The sequence below is a fragment of the Molossus molossus genome, unplaced genomic scaffold (genome assembly GCF_014108415.1).
Source record: "Molossus molossus isolate mMolMol1 unplaced genomic scaffold, mMolMol1.p scaffold_m16_p_17, whole genome shotgun sequence".
NCBI classification, from domain to species: domain Eukaryota; kingdom Metazoa; phylum Chordata; class Mammalia; order Chiroptera; family Molossidae; genus Molossus; species Molossus molossus.
The window spans coordinates 60,733,610-60,751,959 of NW_023425352.1; the positions used below are offsets into that span (position 1 = coordinate 60,733,610).

An 18,350-nucleotide genomic window follows, 5' to 3' on the forward strand; every position below is an offset into this window, starting at 1 on the left:
ACACAATGGAGTACTATGCAGCTGTAAGAAAGAAAGATCTCTTATCCTTTGAGACAACATGGAGGGACCTAGAGAGTATTATCCTAAGCAAAACAAGCTGAACAGAGAAAGACAAGTATCATATGATCTCACTTATTTGTGGAATATAATGAACATAACAGTCTGAGGAATGAGGTAGTCCCAGAGATATGGAAGTGGGGTACAGACTTACAATCCCCAGAAGAAGGGGTGTGGGGGAGATAAACCACAGAACTTATATGCATGTATGCATGAACAATGGACATGGACAACAAAGCTGGGGACCGGGTGGGGAGGGAGAGGGACGGAGGTATTAGTAGGGGAAAAGGGAGAAACATCTGTAACAAAAATAAATAAATTAATTAATTAAAATAAATTCTGGTCACCTGTGATTAGTGCAGTCGTACCAATGGCTGCAGAGCCTGCTATTTCTATGCCTACTAAAGTGGAATTAGTATGGCATTGCCCTTTTTTCCCTTTCAGCTGAAATTCCAAAATGTTCATGCTCACCTTCACCGAAGTAAAAGTAGACCTGTGGGATTACATAAATTAGAATACATAGTCCAAAATCTTCATTATGTGAGTTAATATAGGGAGTTAGTCTGGTGGTACAGCCGAACCAAGTCCCTTCTGGGGCTACAAGTAATCTGGGGCCTTAGTCTTCTTGGAGGTTCTCTGGCATAGGAATCAAAATATAAGTTCAGAGTTCCACAGGATATGTTAGTGGCAATAACGTGTCTATCATGGGTTCGATTAAGGCTTCATAGATATTGAGTCGGCTGATGGGGATTTTTCCGAATTAGAGAAGCAGAGGTCCCAAGTAGCAGGATCAGGATCAGAGTAATTTTATCTTCAAAGGGTCGTCTGTTCATTGAAGGGTCCATTTTTCTGGTATCTGGTCGGGGTGTGCCTTCTTTACTTGAGAGTGATGATTCCAGAAACGGTGACCTGTCACCTTAAGGGCCGTCAGAGTGGTGAGGATTACAGGCAGGGGACCAGTCCATCTAGGTTTCAGCAAAGCAGGCTGAATTTTCTTGATTTAGATTCAATCTTTGGGCTGAATATTGTGGAGAGCTGAGTCACCTGGAAGAGAAGGCGTAGGGAGAGAGAGTCTTTTATCATCTGATGGTTTTTCTGCTAGACAAATTGCAGAACCTGTAAGGACTTAAGAAGATAATGGTTATTTAGTTTAGCGAGGGCTTCTTCTCCCAATTTGGGGAGAAGCAGTGGTGGTCTCCTGTACATTATTTCATAGGAAGAGAGACCCTTAATATAGGGAGTACATCAGACCCACAATAGGGCAAAAGGAAGGAGGCTGACCCAATTTTCACCTTTTCTAATTTTAATTTAGTAATAATCTCCTTTAATGTTCAATTCATCCTTTCTACCTGTCTTGAACTCTGAGGCCTGTATGCACAGTGTAATTTCCAAGTAATTTTTAAAATTATAGCTAAGGCTTGTGTGATCTGGGCAATGAACGCCGGGCCATTGTTGAACCCCATGGCTAAAGGGAGGCCAAATTGAGGGACTATTTTTGATATTAGTTTATTAGCTACTGTCTGAGCTCAGATTTAGTCAGGAAGGCTTCTGTCTAACCTCAAAAAGTGTCAATAAAAATGAGAAGTTATTTGTAATCAAACTTTCCTGGAATTATTTCAGTAAAGTCTATTTCCCAATATTCCCCTGGGTTCTGTCTGTGTAGTTGAATCCCTGATTGAGCATTTCCTTATTCTTTTGTATTCATTTGAGCACAAGTAGGACAGTGGGCCACAGTTTGCTTGGCATAATAGTGAAGTCTTGGAATGTAATAATCTTGATGAAGAAGTTCAATCAGTTTAGTTCCCCCTAGGTGGGAACTCTGGTGAGTCTTAAAAATAAGACCTCGTCCTAGTGCCTCAGGTAACAGAATGATCTGATCAGGGAGTATGTACCAACTGGAAGAGTTTATGTTTCCTCTTAGCTTAATTCTGAGTTCTTTTTCTCCTTCTTTATAAGAGGGAACTTTAGGGAGATTTTGTGGAGGTAGCACAAGTAAAATCTGGAAAGGCCCCACTGGTTTTTGGTTAGTCTCTCTTGCAGTCCAATCTGCCAAAGCATTTTCCTGGGCCACCGGGTCTTCGGTTGTTTGATGTCCTTCACAGTGAACAATGGCAACTTTTTGAGGCAGCCAGATGGCCTCTACTAGTGCTAGGATTTCAGCTTTGTTTTTAATTTTCTTTCCCTCTGAGGTGAGGAGTCCCTGTTTCTGATAGAGGGCCCCATGTACATGAGCAGTAGTGAATGCATATCTACCTTCAGTACAACTATTTATAGTCTTTATTTTCCCCAACGTAGGGCTTGTATTAAGGCTATGAGTTCAGCCCTCTGTGCAGAAGTCCCATGTCCCAGTGCCTGTGCCCAGAGTACCTTATCTTGTGTTACCACAGCAGCTCCTGCATATCTGGTGCCGTTTGACATGAAGCTGTCCCCGTCTGTGTAGAGATCAGTATCTGGGTCCGGCCCGGGTGTGTCTCTGAGGTCCGTCTGAAGATTAGTCAAGGAGTCCAGGACCTCAAGGCAGTCATACACAGGTTCTGCTGGGTCATCATCAGGCAGCAAGGTGGCATGATTTAGGGGAGTAGTCTTTAGGAATTTACTCTTTGGGGGGTCCAATAAGAGCACTTGATATTGGACAATTCTGGCATGGGACATCCATTGTTCAAGGGGATTCCTGAGCAGGGCTTCAAGAGCAAGGGGTGCTATAATTTGTAAATCTTGTCCCAGGGTCAGCTTAGAGGCTTCCTTAGTGAGCAGGGCTGTAGTTGCTATGGCCCTTAAACAGTGTGACTACCCAGAGGCTACTGGGTCTAGTCTCTTAGATAGGTAGGCCACTGGACGTTTCCAGGGACCGAGGGCCTGTGTGAGTACTCCTTTAATAATCCCCTGATTCTCAGAGACAAATAATTGGAAAGGCTTATTGAAGTCAGGTAGGGTCAGATCTGGGGCACTGATGAGAGTCTCTTTTAGTTCTTCGAAAGCCTTTTTCTCAGTTTCAGTCCAAGTTAAATTGTCTGTCTTTCCCCCTGAAAGGGGCTTTGTGATTTCCGCAAATTGGGGTATCCAGAGGCAGCAGTACCCAATTGCTCCTAAAAATTCCAGGACCTATTTCTTTGCTTGTGGTCGGGGTATTTTCAGAATGGTCTCAATGTAGCTTGTGGAGAGAGACCATTTTCCTCCTCTCAGTTCATAGGTGGCATTCTCAGTACATAACTGAGCTTTCCCTCAAAACCCTCTAATTTCTGTAATCTCCTTCTAATGTCTGGGGCCGACTGGGTAACAAAAGTAATATTAATAGCTCTCCTAATATCAGGGGCTTCAATGTCTATGGGTGTAAGCTTCCATCAAACATTAAGAAAGTGGCTGGTGACTCTCCTGGCTTTTGAATAGTCTTGCTTACCTTAGACAAGTTAGTCGGTTTTTTAGTCATTCCCCTGATGCCCCGTAATAGTCAGACAATATTGCTGGAGAGCCTCCTTACCTTGAGGATGTGAGTAGCCAGTGACAGAGACGGTCGGGATCAGAGGTGGGTTCTCCATCTGGCCTGAGAACAGCCTTAGCTGCTTCTCAATAGATTCTATCCCTTTCTTCAGAGGTGAAAAAGACCCGTAAGAGCTGCTGACAATCATCCCAAGTGGGCTGGTGGGTGTGAAACACAGTTTCTAACAGAGATTAATCCTTGGGGTTTGTCAAAGAAGGAGGGGTTTTGTTGTTTTCAATTATATAGGTCTCAGTGGAGAAGGGGACATCTACCATAAAAGGCCGGCAGACGACAGAGTAATAAGTGATTCAGGGGCTGGCACATCAATAGTCAAACAGCTTGCCTGTGAAAATGTTAATAAGCCTTGCAGAGAGGCGTTGAGCCCTCATCACAAAGAAGCCAATACATCTGAATAAATCCACATTCGTTCAGATATTAGGTCCTCCCATACACAGGGGGCCCCAACAGTTGAGGCTTTGAGAGAAGCCTTTTCTGCTGGCAAGGCAGGAGGAAGTGGCAAAGAATCATCATCTTTTTTATTCATTTAAGTCAATTTTCCATTTTCTATCATTCATAAATCTTAAATCCTTATTATCTTTATAATTTGCTTTCAAAAAGCCCTTCTCAGGTAGAGACCCAAAGTACATCAGAGGTATCATTTTATCTATGCTACAGTAACCATAGCTTAGATCCATTTTTCCCTTTTTACATGTGAGTAAATTGTAGCACCATGAAAGAAAAAACTTTCTCAGTTAAACCAAAAAGAGCTTGATCCTCAGGCCTCTGGGGCTTAATCATGTTCTTTCTTTAGGTAACCCAAGCATGACTTTACCAACTATCTTATATTATAAGCCCCTTGAGAGTGAGGACAGTGTTTGTATAGCCCACAGCATTAGCAGAGACCCACATATAAGAGGCATTCTATGCATCTGCTAAGGGAACAAATAATCACTCAGTAGTGTGTAGGTTCTTGCATTTGGAATTTGTGTGTGTTTGTTGTCCCCTTATCCATACTCCAGTGGGGAAACAGACTTGTGTTAAGCCATCTGCACTGATTTGGTTTCTTTTCATAAGTAGAGAAAACAAATCCTTGAGGAATTCCAGGTTCTATTGGAATGACCCAAAGCTAATTCTAAGTCAAGAAAAAGTTTCTTAAAATTCAAATCCTGGGAAGATTGTCAAGCATATTTGACCAAAAGATTATATAGTATTAGTATTAAACAGTATTCAATTATTTATTCATTTAAAGTGACAACAACAGACGTTAAACATAAACATAGGTCAGTGAAACTTCAGTTCTTATGATTAAGAAAATGATCTTTAAGAAATCAAGTATCTGATTAACACAACATAGAACCATTTCAATAATATATATAACTTTTGCTTCCCAGACAAATATAGAGGGAAAAAAACTTTTTCCCTTTTAACAGCTAAAAAAGAACCAAATAAATTCTATATTAATTTATTTTAGATTCATGTATCTTATTAAATTTATTATTTATCTTATTTATGATTTCCTTCTAAGATTTCTCTTAAAAAATCCTTTAACTTTCATAAACCTTTTTATCCATCCAGATATAACCAATTTTAGAACAACTTTCTTTCAAAAAATATATATTTCATACCTTATACCTTCTTTCATTAAAATCATAAAATTTCTTTCTAATTTAATCTGAACTTTTAACTCTTAGAAATGTTGATTTTTTTCTTTTTTCTTTTGTGACAAGTAATTAACATTCCTCAGATTGGCAAATATATTCATATTCTCAAAAGACATTTTCAAATCAATAGATCATTAACAGATCCAAATCTATTCTCTAGCTTTTCTGTAATAAGAACTCAAAGTAGGCAAACTCAGGTTAATTAACATTTTAGTATATCCTGGGGGGGGGGTCCTGAAGGACGGGGGCTGGGAGGAGTTACCGTCCTTCAGGGCAGACTGAGGCATTGTTAACAAAACTGGTTTTCCTTTCTTTTGAACCTCTGGACACTGACATTTTTTAATATAATTGGGTTTGTCTGTAGTTATATCAATCCAAATATCAATATATGGCATTTGATCCAGGTGTCCAGGGCTCCTGTATATTTTCTGAAGGACCATAAAAGCCAATTGCAAATTGAAACTACCTACAGGTGGCCAATTAACCCTGAAGGTAGGCCATTCAAGTTCACATAGGGTCTGTAAGGTCTCAGAGCTTACCAGGACATTATAGTTTTTTGTTTTTTTTGTTTTTTGCCAGAGCTTTGAAATCTTTAAAATTATCCAATAGGCATTGCAATGGAGTTTTGGCCCATGACAACAAAGGGAAGTGCAATCAAACAACAACAGGCAATCAGGAGGGCCAATAATAAACAAACAGAAAAAAACATAGACAAGGCTGAAACCAAAGTTACCGAAACCAAAAAAAACCCACAGAACTGACAATTGACTGAAACTGAAGTTCAACCAAACAGAACTGACTGAAACCAAAGTTCAACCAAAAAACACAGACAGAACTGACTGAAACCGAAGTTCCCTGCGACATTTTGCTAGGGACCTGACTGAAGTTCCCTGCGAGGTCTCGCTAGGAACCTGGCTGGGGAAGTAATGCTTGTCCAGCCTTCCCCCTTGCCACTGAAAGGCGCCTATCAGACTAAACAGAAAACAGTACTCACTGGTGAGATTCCAGATGATTCAAGATGAGTCCAGACACTCTCTCAGAATTTAGAGCAGTATTTGAGACCGGGCTAGGGAAACTGAGAGGGCAGGCTTAGTCCCGAAGCAGAGGAAACGTCCCTCTGAGGCCTTCCCCTAGACCAGCCCCCCCCACCCCCAGCTTTGATAGCTGGTCTGGGGCTTCCCCATAGGAAAAGAATCTTGCTGGGGCCTCTAAATGTTGTGGTGCGAGAGAACTGTGAGACCACCAGAGCCAAATTAAAGCCAAATAGAGAGCAAAGCCAGCCAGCGACTGATCCCGAGTTCTCAGAGATCTGCCCCAACTTTCAGCTACATTTTTATTTTACAGGGGGCTTGCTACAAATTTCTGCAACTGGCATTTCTTGTTGGCCTTGGGGGAGAGCAAGCAAGTACAGAAGCAGAGGCAGTTGGAGATAAGCGGGAGGGAATGGAAGTGGGAGGGAGCTGCGTCTGCACACATCTGTGGTCAGGGTTGTCCTGCTATTCACTCTATTTTCTAAGTCCTAAAAAATAACAAATTCGCTTAGAGGACACAATCGCTTAGAGGAGTACAGGCCAGCTGGTACTTCCTCAATTTGCCTCTGAAATCTCCACAGTCAGCCTTTTGTTTATTTAATCAGGGCGAGGTGATGTGAGCAGGCCAGCACATGATTGCCTGTAATTTATTAGCTTTTATTTTGCCATTCTTGAACAATTCTTTTTCCCTTCGCTGGGCAATTCCATAAGGGGGAACCCACCCCCTTGGATGTGGCATGTGTATTTTCAGCCTCCGATTTCTCTCTTCTGGTTGTTGGTTGTTGAACAAAACTCCAGAAAGTTCTTTGGGATAATTAAACCTGTCCTCTCATTTCCAGTTTCTAAGGATTTATGAAAAGTAAGAAGCACTTGTGGCTTATGAGCAAACAAACAAACAGAAAAACCAAAATATTATACTGAAATACAAAAATTAGTATTCTAATAAATAACTAAATCCATAAGAACATCCATGAACTAGTAGCCAGAGTCTGACGCTAGCACACTGTTTTGGGAACAAATCAGACACCGCTTCAAGTCTACCTAACAAAATATCATTTTCCATTAACAGCTTAGCAATTTGTTCAAGAGGCATGGCATCCCTGAACAAATGGGCCACCAGGAAACTAATTAATGACACTTTGCATTAGAAGCATTCTTAACCTTAAAAAGCATCTGGCAACTCATAGCTGAAACAGAAACACTAAGTCATTTTAGAAATGACTTAACTTTTATTACTTAGTACATACCAAGGGAGGAATACTTTGTGTTATAAGCACTTACCTGCCACATCTATAAAGCAACTGGTGTAGCTCAGAGTGGTTACAGAGAAAATGTCAGTATTCACAATAGTGATTTATGTTCTCAATTAAGCAATTCCATTATTGGTTTAAAGGAGGTACCATTTTCCCCAGCAATTTAAAAAACCCCTGGACACTAATTTTTAAGCAATTGTACTCAAAAGTACAAAGGTGGCTCAAACAGGAGAACAAGTTAGAGACACATTTCAAAGGCTCTTATGAGCTTTTCCTCTCGTCTCTGTTCCTTACTTTGAGTGGGATACTTTTCTGTCTCATTGAGTATGTATGTAATCTATCTTTTCCCACAGACACCTGAGAATGGCCAGGAAAAAAGTGCAAGGGTTGTTGGTGTCTTTATGAGCTGGGGACCTAATAGAAAGGGCCATTTGATGAGGTTTCATTTACAAAGGTGGGGTATAGGAGCCACAATGGAAAGTGCAGTGACCTGTGGCTTAGTAGCATTTCAGCTGTGGCCCCTGAAGCCCTAATGTTAGCCTGGAGGGGTTACAGTGTGCAAAAGGAGACACAAAGACAGCTGGCCATTTTGAGAGGGCCAGGGCTGTGTCCAGGGACAGAGACAGCCTGAGGTGACCTTTTAGGGGTGCAGCCAGGGCAATAAATAAATCAATAAATACCCCGAGTTCCCCCACCTCTCTCCTTCTGATCTCTGCTGGGCAGCTCAGTGGCTCAACCAGCCTCAAGCCAGAGGGTCTGCAACTCTCATGTAATCTACACAGGTCAGTTTGACAGTGTACCGGCTTTTCCCGGCGGAGCAGAGGGCTTGTGCCTGAATTGCTCCGCGCTGAGTCCTGGCTGCATTCTCTGTGCTTGCCTTCATTCCCATTTCCCTGCCCGCCGCTCTCTCCAGCTTTCCTGGTGATTCTGTGCTCTCCCTGGTATCCTCTGACATGTCATTTAACTACTTAAGTCACCTGGATACAGATTCTGCTGCATCCAAGAGCCCCGACAGGCCCTTGACTGGAAGTTTGGGAAAGGGTGAGGGGAAGGGCATGTGAAAAGGCACGAGGCGGTTTGGGGGCATCTGGGGAGCTCAAGGACTTGGGTGTTATTGGAAATAGAGTCAGGGATGAGCTGGAGAGAACTGTGCAGAAGGATCTTCTGGGTTCTGCTATGGAGATGGGACTTACATTGTTTCAGTCTCTCTTTGCTTCAAAATGTAACCCAGGTGGCTAGATGGGTTCTTTAACAATAGTAACCTACACTCTTTGACCGTAAAATAAATTGCAGTTTATTTTATTTGCAAGCAAACATTTCTGCTGCCTCTAACTTCCTGGAGCCTTGGGTCCTGAACTACCAGTGAGGAAAGAGTCCCAATTTATCTGAAATTCCAACCCGTCTCACACAAGAGGAGCCCAGGCAAGGAGGAAGATCATTTTCAAAGCACTTTACATTCTATGCCTAATTTGGATGCATTATTTTCATCATCTCATTTTACAGATGGGGAACTGAGGCTCAGAACACAGGGTTGTGAAGGTGCTCAGTGACAGAGCAGGGGCGCTGGTGTGCTCACGTGGAGCTTCTGGCTCTGCAGCAGCGACTCACCCTGCGCACTCTCTGAAGATTTTATTTACGAGTCACGTTCCAGTGTCTGCCTGGAGCACATGTGAAATATGGCTCGTTACCAGTGTGGCGATGAGGCATCAACCTTTTTTCTTCTGTGTCTTTCCAGTGTGGGTGTAAGAGAAGATGTACGTTCATCAGGGACGCCTGGGACCACGAGCTCTAACTGACCCAAAGCCTCAGGGTTCACAGTTACAAGGATCTAACCTTGGCAGCAAGAGGCTCATAAGTGAGACTATGATGTCCAAACACTTGAGATGCTATGATTTACATGTTTGTGTAGATCGAAGCTTTTTACTAGTATTCATGAGCAGTGAGCTGCTGAGGACATAATCCTACTGGGAAAAAATTCCCATGATGGTAATACTGACCATTTATTAAATGTCTATTACATGCCTGACAGATACCATCCTAGGTATTTATAGATGGTATCTACACAATCCACTCAAAATGCAGTGAGGTAGGCGTGGACATACCCATTGTACAGACTTGGAATTCAAAGTTCAAGATGGTTAAGTCCTTCTGAGATCACACAGCTGGTAAGTGGGAAAGTTGGGATTCAGACAATTCTGTCTGACTCCAAAGTCCATCCTCTTTCATCTAGAATGTGATCCTTGGACCAGCAGCATCACCTCACCTGAGACCTTGTTAGTGTTGCAGGATCCCAAGGTCCACCTTAAACCCAAGTAATCAAAGTTTGCATTTGAACAAGATCCCCAGGTGATGTCTAGTTACATTACATTTCAAGGCCCTTGCTCTGGGCTACACTACCCAGGCCGCATCCTTTCTGGATCTCGTGGATAAAATTCCGATTGCGATAGTCAACTCAACATGAGCAGGCAAGTCTCATGGAACATTTCCTTTTCTCTCTATGTGGAGAATTGTTTCACTTTAGCCTCATATCTTATGTATAGGGTTTAAACCTCGAGGGACCAGGCCAGAATCTGTAAGAGGGAGGGTGGCCAGGCCGGTGATATCCAGTTTGGCCAGCAGGGGGCACCTGCAACACCTGCCACAGCAGCTTCTCTAGTGGTGGGAAAGATAGGTAGGAAGTTGAGACCCTGGCGACATGAAGGGTGCAATGTAGGGAGTAAATCATGCCATGGAGAAACAGCTTTGCTCTCTGCTTGCTTGGCCTGGGGACCTGGCTTTGTAGCACTATGGATCAGAAGTGGAAGGGGATTTTGTCACTGTGTGTGTGTGTGTGTGTGTGTGTGTGTGTGTGTGTGTTTCCTCCTGGAAAAGCAAATGCACCTCTCCAGTGCATGGAGGCAGGAGCTGTGGACTGGGGGCAAGGGGCCTGGATTCTAATTCTGCCTTTGGCACAAATTCACAGTGTGCTTTTGGGACTTGATTCCTTTTCTTGGCCTTAGTTTCCTCAGTTTTCTGAGGAATAAGGTGCGTGTGATCACCTTGCAGTTCTTTGCAAGCTGTAACATTCTATGAAGTCATAATTAAAATGCCTCTGGAGAATTCTCTCTAAAATATTTGTTTTTGTTAAATCAAACTGAGCAAAGCTAATTATCACTTCTTAACTCATCTATTTTTTAACTTCCATTGTTTTCTGCCCAAGTTGTTTTAGGTACAAACGTGAATTTAAATATGAAAGGAAATCACAACAAAACACAAATATGAATAAGTTGCCAAGTAGAACAAACCCTCCAGTCCAGAAAGGTGGATTAATACGTTTACCGGATACCTGCCTGGCGCAGCTCTGCTTTCTTCTCCTCACCGTTTGGGCTTCATACTCTTTGATCAGCTTTCCTTACAACTGCCGTTTTACAATGATTTTCATACAAAGAATTTAAGAGTAAGTCATTGTTTGCTCTAACAGAGTTGGTAATAAAAATTTGTTTGATTTTATTTTTTTAATCTTTACCTGAGGATATATTGTTATTGATTTTAGAGAGAGAGGAAGGGATAGAGAGAGAGAGAGAAGAAGAGAGAGAGAGAGAGAGAGAGAGAGAGAAACATTGTTGTCAGATAGAAACATTGATCAGATGCCTCCCGTACATGCCTGGACTGGGGATCAAACCCAAAACCTGGGTATGTACCCTGACTGAGAATTGAACCCTCAATGCCTTGGTGCATGGGCTGACACTCCAACCAACTGAATCACACCAGCCAGGGCTATGTTTTATTCTTGATATTTGGAGTGAACAAACCATATGATTTCAGAAACAGACATAGTCATTATTTATACTATAGCTACAGGATTGTGCTTTTCAAACAGGAAATCTGAAAAAAAATTGTATTTCATTCAATTCTTATCAATACAGAGAAAATTTATGGTGCATTTATAACTTTAGCATATTCTTGAGGGAATTTTCATTTTGACTAAATGTCTGGCTTCCACCATCCATTGTATATACCTGATGACTTGAAGACTTTTCATAGATTGGCTTCCGGCTCAGTACATTTTACACCTTGCTCCTCCTCCATTGTCAATTCACCTCATGATGCAGTAGGGCATGTTCCTAGGAAGATAGAACTGGTGGCCCTATCCCTTCATGAGAAGTAGTCAAATGAGTCAGCATATATTGTAGAGTATTCCTGGAAGCCACCTCGACACTCTCTCTCTTTTTTTTTTTTTTTGTAATATATTTTTATTAATTTTTAGAGAGAGGGGAAGGGAGAAAGAGGAAGAGAAACATTGATGAAAGAGAACCATCCAGTGCCCACCCCCTACTGGGGATCAAGCCTGAAACCTGGGCCTGTGCCCTGACTGGGAATTGAACTAGTGACCTCCTGGTGCATAGGTTGATGCTCAACCACTCAACTCCCACGCTCTGGAGAAATCCCAGCTCTATTGTTGCTGCTGAAGGATTCTCTCCTCAGGGGGCTGTGGCTGAGGAAGGCTTTCATCTTCCCCAGGAAGATGGGACAACTGGGGAAACTTTCACTGTTTTAATTTTTCTTCACCTCTTCTGAGCTGGTTCAAACCTCATTGTCATTTCCCTCCTATCTGATGTGTCCCTTCTTCTCATTAACTATTTTTCCCACCACATTCACAAAGTCTAGAACAATCGGTAGGCTTGGGATGGAAACAGTTGCATCCTACTTTTCCCTGCCTCTTCACACCACAAACTGAAGGATTAGTATAAAAAGACGCCAGTGTTCTGGTTCTATTCATACAGAGAAGATCTCGCAGGCAGGTCTCTTTGCCTCTCCCCTGCGCTGGCGATTCTCTGCCCAATTAAAAAAAATGAAACCTCATATGAGGATGTAGTGAGCCAAATTAACAATGAGAGAAAGTCTATGGGACAAATGAGGTCATTGTTTAGATTTACATTTGAATAAATCACCTATAAATAGGATATCTGTGAAACATATAGGGACATTTGACCATGGTCTGAACATTTGTTAATACTAAGGAGTTTTTGTTAATTTGGCTCAGTGTGATATGATGAAAGTTTGGATTATGGTTCAGCAAATGGTCAACCCCCTACTCCCTACTACTCAGGTTCCCCAACTACAGGGGCGTACAGGGGAGCAGATGACAATGAGGCACGATAGTAAGAAGTTAGGAAAATTCCTTGGCAAGTGGAAGGGGTAACTGAGGCAGCTGAACAAGGCTGAGAAGTTTACAGCCAGATAGTCAATTGCCAGGTCTTATCTTCCCTATAACCAAGGACACTCAGGAGCAAATGGTTTACACAGTCCAGACTGTGCCAGGGCAGCTCTGCCTCAGTCCTGGTCCCTCTTTGGTGACATTCTTTGAAGGTAAAACTGACAGAGAATGACCCTGACTCCTGTTTATGCTCATTTTGATGAATCAGTATATTAAAGGACACACCTAGAAAGCTGATGAATATTCTGTTGAGTTCCTTCCCTAAGAGTTCCTCTAAAATTGCCACCTTTAGAAAGTAGATAAAAACCCTTAAGACAAAGGACAGTCTGTGCTTTCCTTGAAGCACTCCCACCTCCTCTCCCACCTCCTTCTTTTCTCAGGAGTATATTTTTTGCTTTTTTTCTCCTAAGCTCTAAAGGTTCCCAGGAGAATTTCAACCAGGGGAGTAGTGGGTGAAGGCCGCTCACCCTGGCTAACCCCCAAACCTGACTCCAAAGGCCCTCCTTTTGCCTCTGTAACTTGTTTCCTGAGTCCACACAGCCCAAGTGGTTCCTTCTTCTGCTTCTGTGATCTTCTCAGAAAGGGTCAAAGCAGCCTTGCTTAGGTCTCCACCCTTCCTCGCGTTTCCAAAGGGCCAAGGCAGCTGCGCCTAGGCTCGCTCCTGTTGCTGTGATCTTGACTTTTCTATCTTAAGCCCTGCCTTTGTTTCACCATCTCTAGCTTTAATAAACATATTCTCAAAATTATCTGGACTCCTGCCATAAAATCTTTCCTGCATGAAGTCAAGAACCCATTCTAGACCATGCTGGGGTAGGCCTGCCTTGGTCTTGGTCCCTTTTTGGTCACATACTTTTTTTGGTGACTTTGGTGGCATCTGGACTTATTTTTTTCTTCTTTACTATATCTCTAATCTATCTGCCCTCAGAATACGGGGTAAACATGTCCAACGAACCATCCCTGAGTGGCTCCCAGTGTGACAGGGTACCGCCAAGAGCTAAGAACTGATCACACCCAGCAACCAAATAGACTCGTCCTGGTTTGCTTCTGCTTTTCTGCAAGCACACATTCTTTTCCCATCTCTCTCTCTTTGGGAAGACCAGATATTCTCAACTTTGTTCAGTGCTTAGCCTCCCATTTAGAAAACTCTTTGGGATGTTACATACGTGATTGCTTGAATTGGAGATGAGACCCTGTCATTTTCACCACTGATTCACTGAGAGTCTCAACGGGTCTTCCTGCTGGGTAATTAGGAATGTCAATGAGGCTGAGATAATGGAAGGACCTCCCATTCCGCTTCTCCAGCCTCCTTAAAAGTTATCAAGGGCAAATGAGAAATCTTGTGTCTTCTTTACAAAATTAGTGATCCGGCTATGTGTATGTCTTTTTTGTAATATGTGTTCATCTGTGTATAATATGTGGTGCATTTTCTGCCTCCCAATGGCATTACTATAGTGTTACAAATGTAATTAGTGTCAGAGTCTAAAAAAAAATTGTACCCAGATGGAAAGAAGCATTCCAAAAATGGGTGGATGCATTTGTCAATCCATTGCCAACATGTAGGTGGCAACCTAATTCTTGAGATATTAAAACAACGGTCCTTGTTTCACAAGTAAAATCTTTACAGGGCCAGAGATGTGGCTCCAGAAACAATCAAAACCCATCAATTTCTTTTACCTTCCCCAAACCTCCACTGTTCATCTCAAGAGGCTTATAAATAATCGACTTTATGAACCCTAACTCCTTCTAGAAGGAGCATTTCTTTCCCTGTACCTTTGAGATGTAAATACCTGCTCTTCTTTAAGAACTCTTATTTGGGCCATCTTTTAAAATGCAAGTTTCTGGGAGGTAATTCTTATTAAAAGGAAAAAAAACACAGAACTTTAGCCATCTGAGGAGATCAATTTAATTTTTCAGTTGTTCCTTTCTAAATTAGTGAGTTTTGCTTTATGCTACCTATCTCAAAATTTGTCAAGAAGAGGTAAACTTAAAGGGACCAGGAAAGCTGTAGAAGGTTTGTGAAGAGAGATCTTAAGAGGAAATTATATGATTAATTAAGCTAAAACAGAACAGGAGATTTTTTGTTTTGTTTTGTTATGTTTTTCTGTTAAAAAGGCAAGGCTTGCCCTGGCCAGGTTGGCTTGGTGGTTAGAGTGTCAGCCTGCAGATCAAAGGGTGTCAGGTTCAATTTTTGGTCCAGGGCATGTACCTGGGTTACAGGTTTAATCTCCAGCCCCGATTGGGGTCGTGTTGGAGGCAACCAATCAATGTGTCTCTCTGACACTGATGTTTCTCTCTCTCTCTCTCTCTCTCTCTCCCCCTCCTTCCCTTCCACTCTATCTAAAAAAAAAAAAAAAAAAAAAAAAAAAAAAAAAAAATCGATGGAAAAATATCCTTAGGTGAGGATTAACAAACAAACAAACAAAAGGACAATGATTTTATGTATTGTTCTGCTCCAGATATTATAAAAATTTACTACCTAGAAAGCAAAGATTACATTAAAAAAAAGTTATGTGTCCTGTTGTGTTAATCAGGTACTTGATTAGTTAAGGAAACCATCTTCTCAATCCTAAGTACTAAAGTTTTGCCAGCCACTATTTATGTTCAATACCTTCTATTGTCACTTTGAGCAAATAAATAATTTAATATTTTTTATAATGATACATGATCTTTGGTCAAGTATATTTGAAAACCTTCTCAATGTTTAAATTTTAAAAGACTTCTTCTTAACCTAGAGATGGTTTTGAGTTATCTGAATGGGACCCTGGAATACCTTAAAGATTTGTTCTCTCTCCTTACCAAAAGAGAAATGTAAAACTAGTCAGACCTATTTGATATACTTAAAGTACATGGGAAACTCTGTTAAATAAAAAATAATATCTATATTCTATTTGTATAAGTGTGTGTATATATATATATATATTTTTTTTTTTTTTTTTTTGTCAGACGGGTAATGTGCCACAGTTGTAACAAGGTTTAGTGGGAGGCACATCTCATACAAAAGTATGAAGACCCAATCATCACACTTATGAACTACAAAAGGATCTGTATAAATATATTTTTATTAAAGTGGATGTTCTAGAGATTATATAAAAATCTCCAAAAGTCTAAAAAGTTTTGATATACTTTCACTTGTAATTCTAATTTTTATCTTAAAATGCTGTTACAGAAAAGCAAAGTTATTTATCAATTGCATTATAATCAGATCTATAACCATGTAATTTTAAGTTTCTGTCATTTAGAGACAGTCACTGTTTTACTCTGATGCATTTGTAATTATGTTACGTCTTTAGAAAGATCCATGGAAAGGACTCTGACTTATTTTAAAATAGAATTTTCTGAGATTAAAATTTTAGATTACACCTTGGAATTGTATGACGATTTATAGAACTCTAAGAAATAACTAAATTTATGAAATACTGGTGAATAATCAGGATAAACAAAAATTGATTATGAGACGGAATGAACTGAGGATAATTATTATTTTTATGAATTTGTTTAAAATATTGCTGATTTTTGCCCTGGCCAGTTTGGCTCAGCGGTTAGAGCGTCGGCCTGCGGTCCGGAGAGGTCCGGGTTCGGTTCCCGCTAGGGGCGCGTGCCTCGGTTGCGGTTTGTCCCTGGCCCTGGTTGGTCGTGCGGGTGGCAGCCACTCGATGTGTCCCTTCACGTCGATGTTTCTCTCTCTCTCTCCCTTCCTCTCTCTCCCTCCCACTCTATCTGTACAAAAAATGGAAAAATATCCTCTGGTGAGGATAAAAAAAAAAATATTGCTGATTTTTAAATCTCTCTCTCTTTCTTTTTTGCTTTCCAGATATAAGAAAACCTTTTTTTTTCTTAAAGCAGTTTGGTAAATTATGCCTTTATAAGCAATATTAAGACATTTACATTTCTCTCCCTACCTGACCCTCCAAAATTTTGAAACTTTAAAAAAAAAATCCTTACCCGAGGACATTTTCATTGATTTTTAGCAAAAGGAGAAGGAGAATGGGGAGGGAGAGAGAGAGAAAAAGACATCAATGTGAGAGAGCAACATCAGTCAGTTGCCTCATGCACATGCCCCAACTAGATTAAACCCACAACCTAGGTGCATGCCTTGACCGGGAAGCAAACTCACAACCTTTTGGTGTATGGGATGCCGCTCCTACCAACCGAGCCACACCGGCCAGGGCTGGAAGTTCTTAATAAGTGAGTATTATTATTTTAATAGCAATATATTTGTTTGTATGAATCCAATAAGGATCTTTTCTCTTTATTACAGAACACAATTAGATACTGGTTTTATTAACTAAGACTTTGACTAGAATGTCATGTTTGAGAGCAACATGCCTAGACTCTGGATGTCATCAGAAAGCTTTAAGGAATTAAGATTGACTTTGGAAGTTGATAAAAGCCCTGTGGGAAAAGGTCTGGCAGCTTGATTATTCACATGGTTCATCGCAGTCTTTCCAGGGAAGGAATGAAAGTTGTTTTCTGGAGAGATGGCAATAAAAGAAGCTCACACCATTTCTGGAGACCTCAAGAACTTGAGGAATTTATCCAAATCTATGGATATTACAGGCAAAGTCTGATGGCAAATACAGTGGAACCTCGTTTTTTAAATTTAATTTATTCCAGAAATCTGTTAGAAAAAATCTGAAGCATTTTTTCTCATTAGAAATAATGTAAATTAAATTAATCCATTCCAGACCCCCAAATATTTCCCTGTTCTAACCTTTCTTTTATACAATACATGTCTGATGTACTGTTTAATTTATAAATATATGCTTTAAAGACAAAAAGGACATAAAATGTAAATGAAAATTTAACAAAAAAGATAAAATATACACTAATAAATGAAAATTTAATAATAATTAATAAAAAGCAGCAACAAAAGCAAAAAAACAAAAACAAAAAAAAAACCAACATGAAAATATTCACAGCACTATTTCCTGAGTTGTTAACAGTGGTAAACTCATACTCACAAAATCTCTCCTTTTTGTCGCCTTCGTCCTATGACTGATCATACACAGGTATCAGCAAGAAAGGGTTGTTGTGTTGAGAAGCAAGTTGTTCCAGATGGGAGACATTCAAAAGCTGAGGTTTGACTATATGTGGCTTTGCTTCTTCCTGAGAGGCTAAAGTTTATTTTGGAGATTCTTTTCTTTTAAATCCTCACCCGACGATATTTTTCCATTTATTTTCAGATAGAGTGGGAGGGAGGTGGAGAGAGAGAGAAACACCAATGTGAGAGAGACACATTGATTGGTTGCTTCCCTCATGACCTGACCAGCGCTGGGGATGAACTGTAACCGAGTTATGTGCCCTTGACCAGAATCGAACCCATAATTCTTTGATCTGTGGCTAATGTTCTAACCACTGAGCAAAACTGGCCAGGGCTATTCTGGAGTTTCTTTATGAGATTCCAGCAAAGCAGATTTAAGAGAGCCTATATAATCCATTGCTATTCTTGTTGTGTTTATGCAAATAAGCAAAATTGATACTGGATTTAATGTAGTAAATAATCTTAATTTATCTGTCTTTGTTAAAAATGAGAGTGATTTTAGGAGGGGAAATTATGTTTCAATGGAATTTATAATACACAGTTGTGGATATTAGAGTCTAGTTTAGTTGATAGTTTTCCAAGTTTTAAGTTCATCTATAAACTGAACTGGATCCTGAATTTTTCCAGTTTTC

General features: G+C 40.7%; 1 non-coding gene across 1 annotated transcript; it reads right to left on the reverse strand.

The window, feature by feature from the left end:
• Window positions 1-15,614: 15,614 nt before the first annotated feature.
• Window positions 15,615-15,719, reverse strand: LOC118632832. The gene has a single exon (XR_004960090.1). It is a non-coding gene; the product is annotated as a small nucleolar RNA U13 (small nucleolar RNA).
• Between the last annotated feature and the right edge of the window lie 2,631 nt (window positions 15,720-18,350).